The sequence below is a fragment of the Anas platyrhynchos genome, chromosome 21 (assembly GCF_047663525.1).
Source record: "Anas platyrhynchos isolate ZD024472 breed Pekin duck chromosome 21, IASCAAS_PekinDuck_T2T, whole genome shotgun sequence".
Classification (NCBI taxonomy): Eukaryota; Metazoa; Chordata; class Aves; order Anseriformes; family Anatidae; genus Anas; species Anas platyrhynchos.
In genome coordinates this window covers 7469156-7484001 of record NC_092607.1, presented here as the reverse complement: position 1 = coordinate 7484001, position 14846 = coordinate 7469156, and the positions used below count along the sequence as shown (strand labels likewise).

The 14846-nt window shown below is 44.3% G+C and overlaps 2 long non-coding RNA genes across 11 annotated transcripts in view; one reads left to right on the top strand and one right to left on the bottom strand.

Annotated features, from left to right (window-relative positions):
* Nucleotides 1-14846, bottom strand: part of LOC106014601 (uncharacterized) — a 193600-nt gene that overhangs the window by 121091 nt on the left and 57663 nt on the right. The window contains exon 4 of one of the 10 annotated variants that reach the window (XR_011804431.1): nt 12284-12877. The exons of 8 other annotated variants lie outside the window; for them this stretch is intronic. This is a non-coding gene — a long non-coding RNA (uncharacterized lncRNA). Of the gene's footprint in view, nt 1-54; nt 186-12283; nt 12878-14846 lie in introns of those variants that run through there. One more of the 10 variants, XR_011804433.1, reaches the window with a different exon arrangement.
* LOC139999247 (uncharacterized) lies at nt 3441-4694 on the top strand. Its single transcript, XR_011804574.1, has 2 exons — nt 3441-3601; nt 3725-4694. It is a non-coding gene; the product is annotated as an uncharacterized lncRNA (long non-coding RNA).

Genomic DNA, 14846 nt, shown 5'->3' with positions numbered 1-14846 from the left:
TGCAAGCCCACCAAGTATTTCCAGAAAAGTCTATGAAGTCAGGATGTAACTCACCAGTCTAAGAGAAGCAGAAGAACTGTCACAAGGCCAGCAGGTCGCCATAACCTTGCACAGCTTGCGTTCCCCAAGTCTAAGAGGAGACAGAGAGAGCAGCTATGGCCCTGACACCCCTCAGTGGGAGCAGGTGCTGTTTAAATCTGTAGAAACAGCAGCTGGAGGTAGTTTGTGTAACTGTCTGTAACCATACGGTTGTTGCAGGAGTTCTGCCTTTTCTTCATAGGAGTTTCCTACAACTTACAGCTGGGTGATATTCCCCACGTGAAGCAGCCGGATGCCAGCCCCACAGCCAGCCTCATGCCCAAGCTCTCTGCGGTGGGGTCTGTCACACCAACATGGGCCAGGAGCTGCTGCCAACTGCACACACGTTTCTGTAGGCTGGTGAGCTGCTGCCACTGCTGCAGCTGTTGAGTTGCTCATGCTGCACTGAGATTCTCCCTAAAGCCATTATTTGGCTTGCAGCAGACGACAAACACTGTCTTAGCCACATTATCGTAAGGGTGCTTTGGTGAAGAAAGGGCCAAGACATCAATGATGGGCTCCTGGTACATCCCTGTAATCACCACACTCCCAGGTGGAGAAGTTGCTTTCAACACAACAAAAAGCATCTTCCAGAGGTTCATATGTGTGTGTTACTGTCAGGCTGTATGGATGGAGAAGGAAGAACCCCATTCCCTTCTGCGGCACAGCAGCAGCACCATCACAGGATGAACTTGAGGTGGCACTCTAGCAAACACCACCTTGACTCAAAATGGTTTTTGAGGAGCACTAGAGGTGAAGGATGATCTCTGAGACTACGCTCAGCACTGCAATGCACACTCCACTGCTAAAAGCAATCAGCTATCATAAGCAAACTGCACACTACAGTTTGCTCACATTGAGCTGTCTCCAGAAAGACCACTGCTCCAGTCACAATTCTAGCTAATAGGTTAGCTCCATAGCTCTAAAAGGCTTAGAGATGCTAGTAAATACTTTAAGAACTTTAAAAAGACCCTAAAACAGTTAAGCTGCAATAATCTCCTGAAGTGTTTAAGTGGCTTAGGTCACCAATAAGCTGCTGTTGTAAATTAATCGGGAAGGCTACTTAATTAGGACAACAAGCTATTCACCAGTTTGTCCCAACAAAGAAAGCCAGTTATGCTCTTTAAAGTTACATCCTTCTGTAATCCCAAAGAAAACAAACCCTGTGTTTAAGCATTCACCAAACACATACAGCCAAATCTACAGCTAACTTGTGTTTAACCATTTTTTAGTTCTACGTTTTACACCCAAGCCTTGATCTTACATTCCAGATGTTACTTACAAGACTTCCCAGGGTACATCTGGCAGCACATGCTGTACACCACCACACCAGCCAGTTCCACCACTGATGAACACCCAGTCCAATTATTTCCTTTAACGAGCAATCACCAGCAAAAGATTTTTCAACAATTCCTCAAAATTTCAAAAGTTAAAGAAAATAACATATGAAAGAAAGAACAGCTGAAGCTGCTGAGCTAGAACATACCAGATTTTTCTAAAGCTTCTCTTTACATATCAAAAAATACCTTATAAAGCAAAAAATTCAAATTATGTGCTCTTCTACTATAACAAACCATGGTCTCTGGAGTTATTACTGACACCACAAGAGTCCTTTTAAGTATATATTGTTCAAATGTAATTGAAATTTCACTTTAATTCAGACTGATGTTCATATTTATTTTGTGTTATTTGCTCAAAGCTAGATTACAAGAAAAATCAAGCCAGTATATCACAGCTCAACTCCTATTTACTCAAAATCTTGCAAAAGCAAATGCCCTCTATTACCATCATTTTATAATAAATTGTTTGAGTAAGAATTAGGGGCTAAATGTAAGCTTGTCAGAACACATACAGTCACATGTAATATTACAAGATCGTGCGAGCAAAGCAAAAAAATTCATATTTAGTTGTGTTATTTCGTAACTCCATACCTAGTTACTTGAAAGCTCTTATCAAGCTCGTACATAAAGCTTCATATGAGATTTGGGAACCAGACTGCACATCCAATACAGAATCCTGGTCCTAATTTTCTATTACAAATTGACAGCATGCTGGAAGTAGATTTATAACTTACTGTAAATTAATTTACTATGAAAACATTAGAATAATTTCAACGTGTTAACAAGTGCATTGGGGTTACCGATGTTCAAAGCACCATCATGAAGAAAAAAAGCGTCCAAACCATGTCATTCCTCACCCAACTCGTCTGAGCAGGGACAAGCTAAATCTTTATTCAAAGGACTAAACAAATACATGAATCAGGCACTGCTAGCAGAAGTAGCCTTTCTGACCCAGAGCATAAGAAATTCAGTCTCATGACAAATATGCAAGCAGAGTTAATAGAAGGGAAGCAGCCATTTGTTGCATCTGCTGAGTTTATCACATGTACAGACTCCATCAATAGACACACAAACTTTGTTTTTAAAAAAAAAAAAACATTTCTCCCAATCGGAGAATTAAAATTAACAACCTCAAAAACAGCTTGAGTTGCCAAGCATCGTGCCTGGCCTGAGTCTGGGATAGAAAAGATTTAACGTGAAAAAATTCAGGTCGGGAATGACCTTCTGCACTGATTGACTTTAGTGGAATGTAAATGATGGGCAGTAAATCAGGCGACGTGCACGCCGCTCAGTGAATCATACCATTCCCTTCAATCCCATCTAGAGGGAGAGACATAAATCCTCCCAGTTCAAGCCGGGCCATGAGCAGCCCTTTATATTTCCAATTAAAGATGTACTGTCCTTTGCCCAGCATTCAGTTGGGACGCCGCACATTAATATGGTAATCAGCAACCCAGCAGCGGGCCATGGGGGCCTCATTGTCTCTGCCACATTCATCCCCAGGCTTCCTCCCAGCCAGACAGAGGAGGGTTCGGTGTGACAGGCAAATCCCAAGACACGACAGAGAACCCTTCATTAGGCCCGATTTTAATGCCGTGCTGCCAGTAGGCAACATGTTTTGATTATCGGGGCTTTCACACCGCTCCTCCGGGGCTGGAGGCGAGCTACAGATGCTTCCCAGCGCCACACAACACCGCGCGGCCCGAAGGCAGGCTGCCGGCCTCAATGCCCATCAATCACTCGGCCGCCATCCCGCCAGCGCTGCGAGGCTCCTGCTTATGGGAACGGCTCCCTCCCTTCCTCCGCAGCGGGATGACAGCGGGTTACAACAGACCACTGACGGCCCCAGAGCTGAGGAGCAGGATAGGATGCCCAGGACACCGGCCCTGCGCTCACCACCAGCATCTCTCCAGGCCTGGTGAAGGAGCCATGAGGCAGGGCCCAGGGCTGGCAGTGACAGGGGCCATCGCGCTGCATGCCCACGGGGTAACAGAAGCCATCGGGGCCACGGAGGAACCAGGGAGGTGCAGGTAACAGCCACTTGCTGTGGGGTGTCTGAGATCACCAAGTGAAGAGGGGTTCCAGCACGTGACGAAGGCCATAAATCTCTTCAGACCTCCACAGGCAACAGCAGAGAAGGTGATGGATGAGACAGATTCACGTTAATGGACTTGGGATTTCAGGTAATGGAAACGAGGGCTGGGAGGGCACAAGGAGGCCTACCACAAGGTGAGGACAGGTCTAAAAATGTGAGATGAGGAACTGATTTTTCATTTTCCTCCCCTATTTGGGTATCTTCTCTATAGGAAAACAGTTTGGGGAATGACTGACCCCCTCCACCCGGACACAGATGAATGAACTGCAGGATTTGAGAGGGTGACGGTCGTGAGTGGTAGCTGAAAACCCACAAGTGCTCAGCAAGTCATCTTCTACAAGCACCCCATTGTCTGAACCACCTCATTGCTCCAAGGCGACCACTTCTGCCCAGGACTTTAGTACAGACTGAATGGAAAGAGTAAATAGACCCTAAGATGGGGGCTGATGTGTTCTGACCGTGTTTTCCAGCCCCTCCAAGCTGCACTGCACACAGTTCAACCACAGCTCAAAAACTAACCCCGTGTTATTTTTAAGACCCAATACTGACAACAGTGGACAAACAGCAGCTACCCGGCAGGGAAATGGGTACCTCTGTACGTGACTGAGGTCAGGGTTGTTAGCTTCATGCTCAAATCGCCTGGCTAGATCGCAGGGATGCCAGTCGCTTCTCTAGGCAGCAGACTGCAGTGCTGCCCTGGGGTCCCTTGCTGCAGACCAGCAGACACTGGGTGTTGCTAAAGAAGCAAGGTTTCTGCTTGCAGCAAGCAGGTAAAACTTGTTTTACCTGTAGAAGGTAGGGCCCACAGCCTTCTTTTGGGGGTTTGACTTTGGAGAGGGATTTACTTTCCCTAAAAGGATGGAGAGAGAAATTCTGGATCCAAAAGCGCTCCCTCCCACACTGGCCACCTTACCGCACCCCACTCTCTTCAGCACTCCATAGCTATTTTTAACATCTCATTTCCTCACATTATGGCAATTTACATACTTAAACACATCACATTAGCGTCCAAAATATAAACAAAGTGAGATAATGCACTGTAAAGAGAGCATTAAAAAGCCCTGCAGATACACACACAGGAGCTTTTGGAAATCAGGCAGTTCTTTGAAGCAAAGCAGTTGTCCTGTATCAGTAATAGGAGGATTTCTCAGCAACACTTTACAATAAAGCAGACTTAATGAGAGCTGAGCAGTGGTGTAATTCCTGTGGAATTGCATATTGAAAGCTACATTCATACCCAAGGAGCCCATCAGGACCAGTATTGTTAGCATGAATGCTGAAGGAATTGCAAAATGAATTGCCATTTTATTATCAAGTGCTTCCGATTGGCTCTATCCTGCCATCTGTGTCATTTGGAGGATGTGAAGTAGCAGAGGTCCGAACTTGGGCAACTGAAAGGTGGGTCAAGGGGAAATTTTATGCTGCAGCATCCTCTGCTTCTTTACCAAAGAAGTTCAGCACGACAGCCTGCCTGGTACCCTAAGAGGAAGAAGGGCCAAAGCAGAGAACAGCTGGCCAGGGACGAGGTAAGGAGACTGTATTCCCCTGAGCTGAAGGGGAACGCCATTAACAAGCAGCCTTACAAAACCTGATCATTGATCCTAGTAAGGATCCTAGCTCAGAAACAAGGGTCTGGCAGATTATCTAGCTATTTTAAAAATCCTACAACCTTAAAATTGTACGATTTAAAAACTAAAGTACCCCAGAAAAAAACAAATGTGCACACATCTCATTTAGCTCTATAAAGAAGGAACGGATCCCAAAGCTGTTTGAGTGATCTAGAGGCCTAAATTACTTTAGGCACATAAAGTCACATCGATCAATTACTAGTATCTAATATCTAGTAAGTGTTAGCTCATTTATGTGCTTCTGAATTGAATAGACACACAAAACAATTTAGGAACAGACTTCTTTAGCTCCCACTTGTTATCTCCACTTATAACATTCATTGACAAAAACACACTTTAAATGAAAAATGCCTGTTATATCACCTTGTTCTATAATTGAGGCACTGTCACTCCAGTGAGTTGGATTTGATGCCTCTATATGAATTCTGATTTTATTTTTTACTTAACTATTCCCTTTGAACCTTCTAGACAAAGGGTTATTGTATTATTCATCTCCTTATACTGGTATTGCCAGTTTTTGGGGTGCTTTGCAAGCAGCAGAGCATACTCCAACTCTTGGCCCAGCCCTTATACCACTAATAACCCGGGAACTACAGACCACAACAGCTCCTCAAAAAAAAAAAAAAGAGAGAGAAACACTGTCCCATGTATATACAATGCAGCAGACCAGAACATCTTTGGTTTTACTTCTTTTCTAGTTATTCCAACAAACTGAGGCTCAGGGATTAAATTTCTTGCTGCAGGTCACACGGTAAATAATGGTAAAAGCAAGACAAGGACAAGATAGCCATATTTAACAGGGTGGACCCAAACAATGCAACTGGGAATGACTGAAAGCAGGCCTGGCCTACCAGGTATCCAGGCTGTACTCGCAACGTGTTCAAAGCCATCACTTGGCTCCATCCTCCCACAATTTCTCCGTAGCTTGATGCAGACACAGGATGCGTACCAGACTAACACAGCTCAGCGAATCACAAATGCCATGCAATTGCTCCATACTTTACAAGTGGTTGAATGGGTGCTTACTGGTCTGCTCCGTGACAGTCGAATTCTATGACACAGCAGAAAGAAATTTTTCAAAAATTAAATTCTTCAAATTTACAGTACTATAAAAAATGAATGAGTTTAAATATTTCCAGATCTACCAGAAGAATTATTCAAACTAGCTGTATAGGTCTGACTTTTCCATACATCACTCTAAATCAGGAGGGATTTCGCTAGACCTGAACATAAATAATTTATGTTCTACTGGGAAATGCTCTCCACATACCAAAAGCTTAAGAATAGTTCCCTCTCCAGCATGAAGGTCCCAATTCAGCAAAGCAGGCACTTCACATTACAACTGCTCCACTGAAATATCACGTATTAAAGAAAAAAATTAGTCACCTTTAAAAAGCTTGGTTCTAGTTCCAGCAACAGCAATAAATAAGTTTCCTCTAGCACAGGCATTACTCCCAGAACCGTGCCTCCATCCAGAAGCTCACTGTCAGCAATACACACAAGGGGAGGTAGTGTCCGTCTTCCTCTCAGCTTTATTACAGCTGTGGAGGACTTGATCCTGCAACACTTTCTCACAAGAACACTCCAGGCAGCAGCAAATCAGGAGACTGATGAAGCTAGGCCTTAGCCAAAAGGTATTTGCTTGGCAATTTGAGCCAGATTACTATTTCCTTTCAGGTAGGACATTTAGTAATTAATTGAGCATCTTTCCTACAAGAAAATCCTCTATCTACAGAGGGGAAAAGAGCCTAACCCTAGTATTTGAACTGCTAGTCCTTCTAGCACAGCAGCTCTACCTGCAAAATTGGTTGGACTGTACTTTCGTGGGTCCTAACACAGCAGCAGTGACTGGACAGTACTGAGCAATTCTGATAAAGTCTGTCTGCTCCCCCTTTTTCCTTTCCTCTAAAAGAAGAGAGAGAAATGACTTAGATGTTCCGCATTTAAAAGATTTTTTTTTCCCCCTTTCATTTTTTTTTAGGGGGGGATGGCAGCAAAAATCAGATTATTTAAAGAAGCATCTGTGATATTTTAAAAGGCTTTGGTTACACTGCCTAGGGGAGTGGAATAAAACATTCAAAGACAGTGCATGGGTTTGTGATCCATCTCAGCTGGGTCGCACTTGCCTGATTGCATGCATCCTTCCTGTAGGGATTTCAAAGGAAACTTCAGCACCTGAAACACTGATCCCTTCCTCTGTGTTGGGAACAACTTACAAACCACAATTTACATGTGCACAGCTCAAATGAGTCAACAGGAGCAGGGCAAAGGCACAGGTCAGATGCATTTGTGCACTCCCTGAAGTAGCTCACAGTAGTCTATGCCACTTGGTTCTATTCCATATTACTTCTAAACTGTGTATGCATAAAATGCATGAAAGGAGCCAGGAGATACATACACAACATGGTGCCCAAAACACGATGATTCCTCACTACTTCGCTATACCCCATTCACTACTGAAATGTTTAGCAAGAAGCTTAGGGTAGGATCCATCTTATCTATCTTAGGCAAGGAAAATGGGGACATCGACATGCAGATGCATCATCCAGGTTCTTTTTATGTTCAGGAGTGAAAAATGGTGTTTCCAGAACACAATTATTTCCTTTTAACTGGGAGAGGTAATAATAAACCCCGTTCCATGAGTGCCTGTTTCACAGTGACTGCTAGCAGCACTCACACAACAGCTCAGAGGTGCAGTCAGTACAATCAGGTGAATCCCATCCCTGCAGACTTGGGCCAGGCTCATAGGAACAAGCAGGAAAAAGTTTCATTGACCTCGGTCGGCACTCTAACCTACCCATAACTTCAGGGTTCTCTCAAACACCCAGGCTTCCCCAGCTTAACTCCTCCAGGCAGCATCACAGCACAATCAAGAGTCAGACGTCAGGTTCAGGGCTCTGGACGCTGACATCTCTGCCCCTGGCTGGCGTGCGCAGTGTCCCAGTCCCGTGTCACCTCGGTGCTTCTGAAGAAGACAGCCTGCAATGTTTGACATTTCTAGTATTTAATGCTGTTGTCAGCTCATACCTATTCAGGTAGTAAGGCTGCTCATTTAAGCACAGTGTTACACATTAGCTCTACGAAAAGTTATAAAGTTTTTCTTCCTGTCTGGAACAGCTTTGGGAAATCTCTAGGAAATACAACACATTTTCACTTACATAATCCATAGTTTGAATGCAGCTAAATGAGATACAGCATAATATATGCCTCTTTCACTTGGGAGAAAAAAAAACACACACCACTTTTTAGAGCAAGAAAAAACTGATGTTGCCAAAATAGCAGAGATAAATCCAACTTAGAATCGAGCAGGCACATTTCTACAGCTATTCAGTGCACGTGCCAGAGATTTAGACACGGGGCCAGTTATAAGTGAGCGCCAACCTTAGCCCTGAGCATGTGTAATGACCACCTCGAGCCAACTGCCAGCTCCATGCTGCCAGCTCCATGCTGCCTGGACACAGCCCAGCCCTGCCCCAAAGCTGGATGGGGAGGACCTGCTTGGCACAGCCCTGCTAACGTACCTCAGTGGGTTTTGGCAGCTTCTGATCGGCCATCTCAGGCAGCAATGGACAGTGAAGACCAAGTATTTAACCATACTTTAGTCCCTTTGGGACAATGGAGCTCGAGTCTTCCTACTGTTTATTTTCACCACAAGTGGAATTTCATTATTTGAGACTGTCGGATGTCTGTTTTGGATAATCAGTAACTGACCTGGTGCAGGTGCTGTATTTGAGTCTGAAGAGTTAATGCTGAGAAAAACTTATGAATTCAGAAAGTTTTTAGGAAGCATCAGTCCACACAGATACTAGGACTGAACCCAGCAATTAGCAGTGTAAGCTATATTCTGCGTTAATTATAGTTTAAGGAACCAAATATAATCTATTTTATGGACATAAAAACACGCTTTTTTCCTGTATGAATCAGTATATTTTTCAGTTTTGATTCACCTTTAGCTTCTCTCTGGCCTACATTACTTTGCTGACAAAATCTTTATTATTTAGGGTTTTCCTCTAGAAACGGGACTGCTTTCCTGCATTTGAAATATGGCCAGGGAACATTCAGCAAAGACCTTTCAAAATAGGGTGTTTTTCAGCTAGAAGGGTGGAGATGGCTACTTTCGAGAGTTTTCATGTTTCCTGAAATGCCTTTTCACCCGCAACATAAATGAGTGATGACCTTCTGTTCTGATCCACAGGGCCGAAGCAGAATGGTCCTGCACATTCTTATAATTTCCGCAGGAACTGGTGCGATGCCAAGTTCATTTCAGCTGCTGAAGGAAACTGCTATACCTCAAGCTCAGCAGCCTTAATAGCCTTGAGCCCATAACATAATAGCATTATTCTGTACGTTAGATGGTGCCTAAAATGCACTACACCGATATTTAAAGTATCATGGAACTGACTGACTAAACGAGAATTGTGCCAAACAAATGAAGCTCAATTTTGAAGTCCCCAAGCATCTCCATTTGCTCCAGTCAGAAAGGAGCAAAAATACATAAAATTACTGTTAGTTCTCTGTGCATTTGAGAATGAATCCGACTGTGATCCAGTGTCTCCTACATTAACATTAATGAGGAAAAAAAATGAAGGTAAAGCCAAAATGTAACTTCAAAAGAAAACGTGTATGACAACACACACACACAACTTTGTGCTTTTCTTTCAAAAAGCAGAGATACCAGCAGAATAAAGATAATGCAGCAATTTCTTCTGATTTGACAGAACTGAATTCAGGTGGAGTTCCATAGGTTGTAACAAGCTTGTATTTATCTTCACCTTTACACCATCCTCTGCATCCTTAAACCACTGAAAACCACAGGAGTTATTCTCAACAGCTCCAGTTAAGATAGGAATCAAACCATGCATCTCTGTATCATGTTCAATCAAAATGCTACCGATTTAAACAGCTGGTTGTTCTGCTCTGTTAGCATCTCTGTAACTCTTTTACCTTATCTGTACCATCACAATAGAGCCATAAAGCCCTATTACTTACACAGGGCAGATACACGTGTTCCTGCAAGCACAGAAAAACCCACGTGCACATATCAGGCATCTGCTACCAGTCTTACTTTTTGCACCTTTCAAGTGCTCAGAGTAAACCTTTCTGGAAAAAAGTATTTCATCCTCCAAAATGCTCCAACGCTGTTACTCCAAGTGCTGCATACTCACACGTGCACTTGAAACGCAGGCACTGTTCATATATTTGCAGCTCTTGCTAACAGGGTTAAGGAGACACACGACCCCACAGAGATAACACACAGCTCACGTTTTGTATGTATTAACATTTACTGATTAAAGATAAAATATCTACCAAGTTCTTCCTAAGGCGCTCATCTGTGTAACATCAAGGTACCTCCCCAAACCAAGGGACAATCACGATTAAGGCTCCTCCAACCTGCAGCGATACCTGAACATCAGATGATGTTTGATTAACACAGCTATGAAAGATTTGTCCATTTACTTGTCACAAGGCAGGATGGGGAACACCCTTGGAGCGGTCCCATTGTCCTAACAAGTGATTTCAGTGCTTCTGGCAATGCAGCCCCCATTAAACTACTTCAGACTGGACGCATACAAGACCTACAATTCTCACCTACACATTACTTTCCAATACCTCAGACGTGGACAACACAGTCATGTAGAAAACCACAAACTGGTCACCAGTCCTCCACCAGTCTTCCTCTGGGAATTGACTCAGATGGAAATCAGCACAGATTCGGAATATTATTTTAAACCCAACTTGAAACTCTGCAAAAGAGCTTCTACCCAAGCAAGTATACATACGTATGTCTATTTGATACCTGTGTTAACGTACAGAAGCCAGCTTTGAGAAAACACATGGAATAAAGACATTTTACAAACCCAACTAAGAAATCAAATCAAACGTGGAGATTCCCATCACTGACATCACCACCAAAGCTCTGTGCAAGTAAAGGTGCATGTTTGAAACACGGCACAATGCCCTTCTCACCAGCTCCAAGCTGGAGAAAGCTTCTCCCCATGGCTGTCAGCCAGAGCACGCAGCAGGGGCAGCCCTGCTTGCACATCCTGCATGCAAAAGCCTCGTGAAAGCAGCCCGTGCCAGGCACTGAGCACCACCTCCAACATCATTCTCAACGAAAAGCATTTGCCTTTCTCCCTTTTCAGCTGGCTCCGGCACCCAAAGCTACATTGGCAGGTTCAAGCATATCTTCATTGATGACTTAAGTCAGTCCATGATTACGAATTCAAATCTCCAAGTCAAGAAAATAGCCCACTGAATTTAAGTTATGAATATTTGAAGTAGCTCCATTCCAGTTTCCATATTTTTCTTAGTATAAAGGGCTTCAGCTGGTTGACAGAAAAAAAAAGATTTCAAGTACTGTTGAGAATACGACTTCTCTTCAAAAAGTTGTGTCTTTTCCCCCCTTACACTAATCAATATTTAATAAGTAATATGTTTATTTCATTACTGATGATAAACAGATCGATAAAAGGTTATTGCATGGTATCTTCCCGTAGATATTGTAATCCTATTCGGTTAATAAGCATTGCTTCTTTGTGGGCCACTGTTTAGACTGATGAGAATATTGTGAAGAAGATGCAGCAGGAACTGATGAAAGACACACACAAAAAAATCAAAAAAGCCTGGATATTACTACACAATGACATTTTCATTTTCTACCATTTCCTAAACCGCATTTTCATTGAAAATTGTTCTTCCTCCTGCTGCAAGATGTGCTCAAAAATGAGAAATACCTGTAACGTTTGCAAGATATCACTGCAATGAAGCATTAACACATTTTCCTCCTTGCAGAACAACAGCATGCTCCTGTTTCCCAAGACACACGCCGTGTGCTCATCAGAGCAATTCTGCGTGCGCCACGCGGGCTCTTCCAGCAGCACGCTGCACCCAACGCTAACAGGACTCGTCCCAACGCAGGTTGTGCCATGGCAATCGGTTCGGTTCGGACAGAACTGCTCAAGCCCAAGGGAAGCTTCACCCAGCCCAGGGTCCAAACATGGGATCCCTCCCAGCACTGTGAGCACCTGAAGGCCCCCTCTCCTCTTCTCTGGGGCACACACCAGAGCCTCCTCTCCTCCCCCCCCTCTTCTTTCACAGCCTCCAGTTCCTCTCGAGCACTATCAGCACTGCTCTCAGCTTACCTGAAGTTCAAAATAACCACCGGGTGGAAACACAGAGTGCCACTTCAGTGCCTCCTTAGCTAACCCTTGGCCCTTCTGCAGCTCCTTGGTGGTGCTGAGAAAGCAAACAGCTCGGTCACAGGTGGCCTCGGGCAAGCCCGGGCTGGCTGAGGTCACCCAAACCAGCATCCCCGTCCTGCCAGCCCAGCCCTGCTGCTCAGAGGCAGCCACAGTCCCGCAGGGGAAACTGAAGCTCTCCTTTCCAGCCAGCCCTCAGCTCAGCCAGGGTTTCCCTCCGTAGCTCTCTCTTGAGGCCTGGCAGTGTCCCCGGTGTTGAGAACATGGTTGGTTGGTTTCCAGAAGCTTTGGGGGTCTTCACACAGAGGCTTGTGCGCTCCATCAGGCAGACTTTCGGGGGCCGGCTCTCCCAGACTCCTCAGATCACACAGGCAATGTCCAACTTCAGGGGGCGAGGGAAGCAGCAACGCTTTGGGACACGTGTGTGCCCGCTAAGCCTCGTAGCATCAAAGAGGAGACCGGGACAGCTGAGGCCCTGCCCAACACTTCCCAGTGCTTCACAGTCCAGCACTTGCTTTTATTGTGATTCTTATGCTTCTGAAATAAACAGCACGGAAAAAACAATGCTAATTGACAACAGCTTACACTGCGACAGCCAAATACACCGAGCTCGAGATCGGAGTGGAAAGGTTTTAATTAGCCGCACTTACAAATTTAAGGACAAGACTAAAAGTAACTAAGTATACCCCGGGCCTATCTGCTAATCCCATAGCTGCTCTCCCAGCACTCCAAAGATGCCAAATTAATTAACATTAATTATTAACACCCTCACAACCTTTACAGTTAACACTGTAATGTTAGAAACTACAGAAATTCACTCACCATACATTGACTGCCTTTTTTGAAGGAGGCAGCCTTAATTTTGCAGGTTTTTGGTTAATAGCTGAGGTTTGGTTTTGCTTGCCTGTTTTTTTCATTAGTTGGTAGTACTGGAAGTTAAAGTACACTCAAGCTTACAACATTCATTTTACAAGCCTTCCTAAGTAAAGCTTGGGTGTAGAACCTGCAATTAGACTAGAAAATGCACTATAAAAAGAGTTTATTAGCATTTCTAAAGAGGATCGGAACTATCTGAAAGCTTTTTTCCCTGCAACTTAGAGAAGTGAGATTTTACTAAAAATACAACATGGAATAGGGAAATAGTTGGAAGGAGCATGAAAAAAAAAGAAAGGAAACAACAGGAAGACAGCAATATTATAAATACCATTAATAGTACCGTATACTCCCCAAATCAACACATATTACAACAGATTTGCAAAACCCATGTCATGGGGAAAAGGTTTCCAAGTGTGCCATCTGACCACACTTCCTTCTATCCCGGAGGGAACGTGCTCAAGTAGCACAGAGTTTATAAAGGCCATGAATGAGCACACATACAATTCAGTGACCTCCAGTGTCCTTGTCACCCACGAGTGATATTTATGCATGCGAGGCTAATCTGAAGCCTCTCTCAAACTCACATTCATCATCAGCCCATCAGATGCTGCCTCGACCATATATCTCTACCTGGATGCTTGCTGATCTTTGACTATGAAACAGGGATAAAGCAGAAATTTTATACTGGGACCCCATCACTCAGCTATTTGGACCTACCTGACTGAACGTATCCTTTACGTGGGACTGGTCCCCTGTACAACAGTACTTAATAGGTACACTCACAAGCTGAATTCTCAGGTCGTACACATCAGCACGGGCCCACTCAGCTCAGTGGAAGCACGCCAGATCCACCCCAGCTGAGGATCCGGCCATCCATTTTCAAGGTACTCTATGAATTAATTAAGCTTTGTAACAACCTTGCAAGGTCAAGCAGTACAACAGAGAAGTAGGAAAAGCGCAGGAACTCCAAGCCAGTGGCACACTAGAAAACCCTACTATGGAAAGGGTGAATATCCTGACAGCTTTTCTTTCTAATTCAGTTCTTCCCCAGACAAAACTCTTCTCTGTACTCCACAAAGCCAAAAATAGTTGCAACAGCAGGCTGCAGCACTAAGAATTGAATTCGGAAGCTCTGTACCCAGGCACATGAGTACTGCAGAACCTGAGACCTCCAGAACAGGCAGCTGAGGTTGTGTGGAGTTCATCCACCTGCTCAGCCCAGCCACCAAGATGTTGCCTTGCCTTGCGTTCACAGTACCCATCCAAAAAGAGCTATCTTACATGCTACATGTATACTACAAAGGCAAGTGCCTGCAACAGTGCAAATAAGCACTTAGTTCTGTTAAGATTTGTTTCTGGAGCTTACAAGTGCAGTGTGCAGTCAGCAGACACCCTCCTGCTTCCCAATTACAGAAGCCTCTGGGCACAGACGTTGAGGTCTCATTGGAAGGGCAGTCCCACACACTGCATCGATGATGAAAAGACGGAAGCAGGGAACAAAAACAAGCATGAGAAGGTGGAAGATACAGAAACCTATTAGGGCAGTCTTAGGAACAACCCAGTCGTCTCCCTGTGTAAGCCAAGAGCAGGACAGGACAAGGGGCAATGGCCATGAGATGGAGCCCAGGCA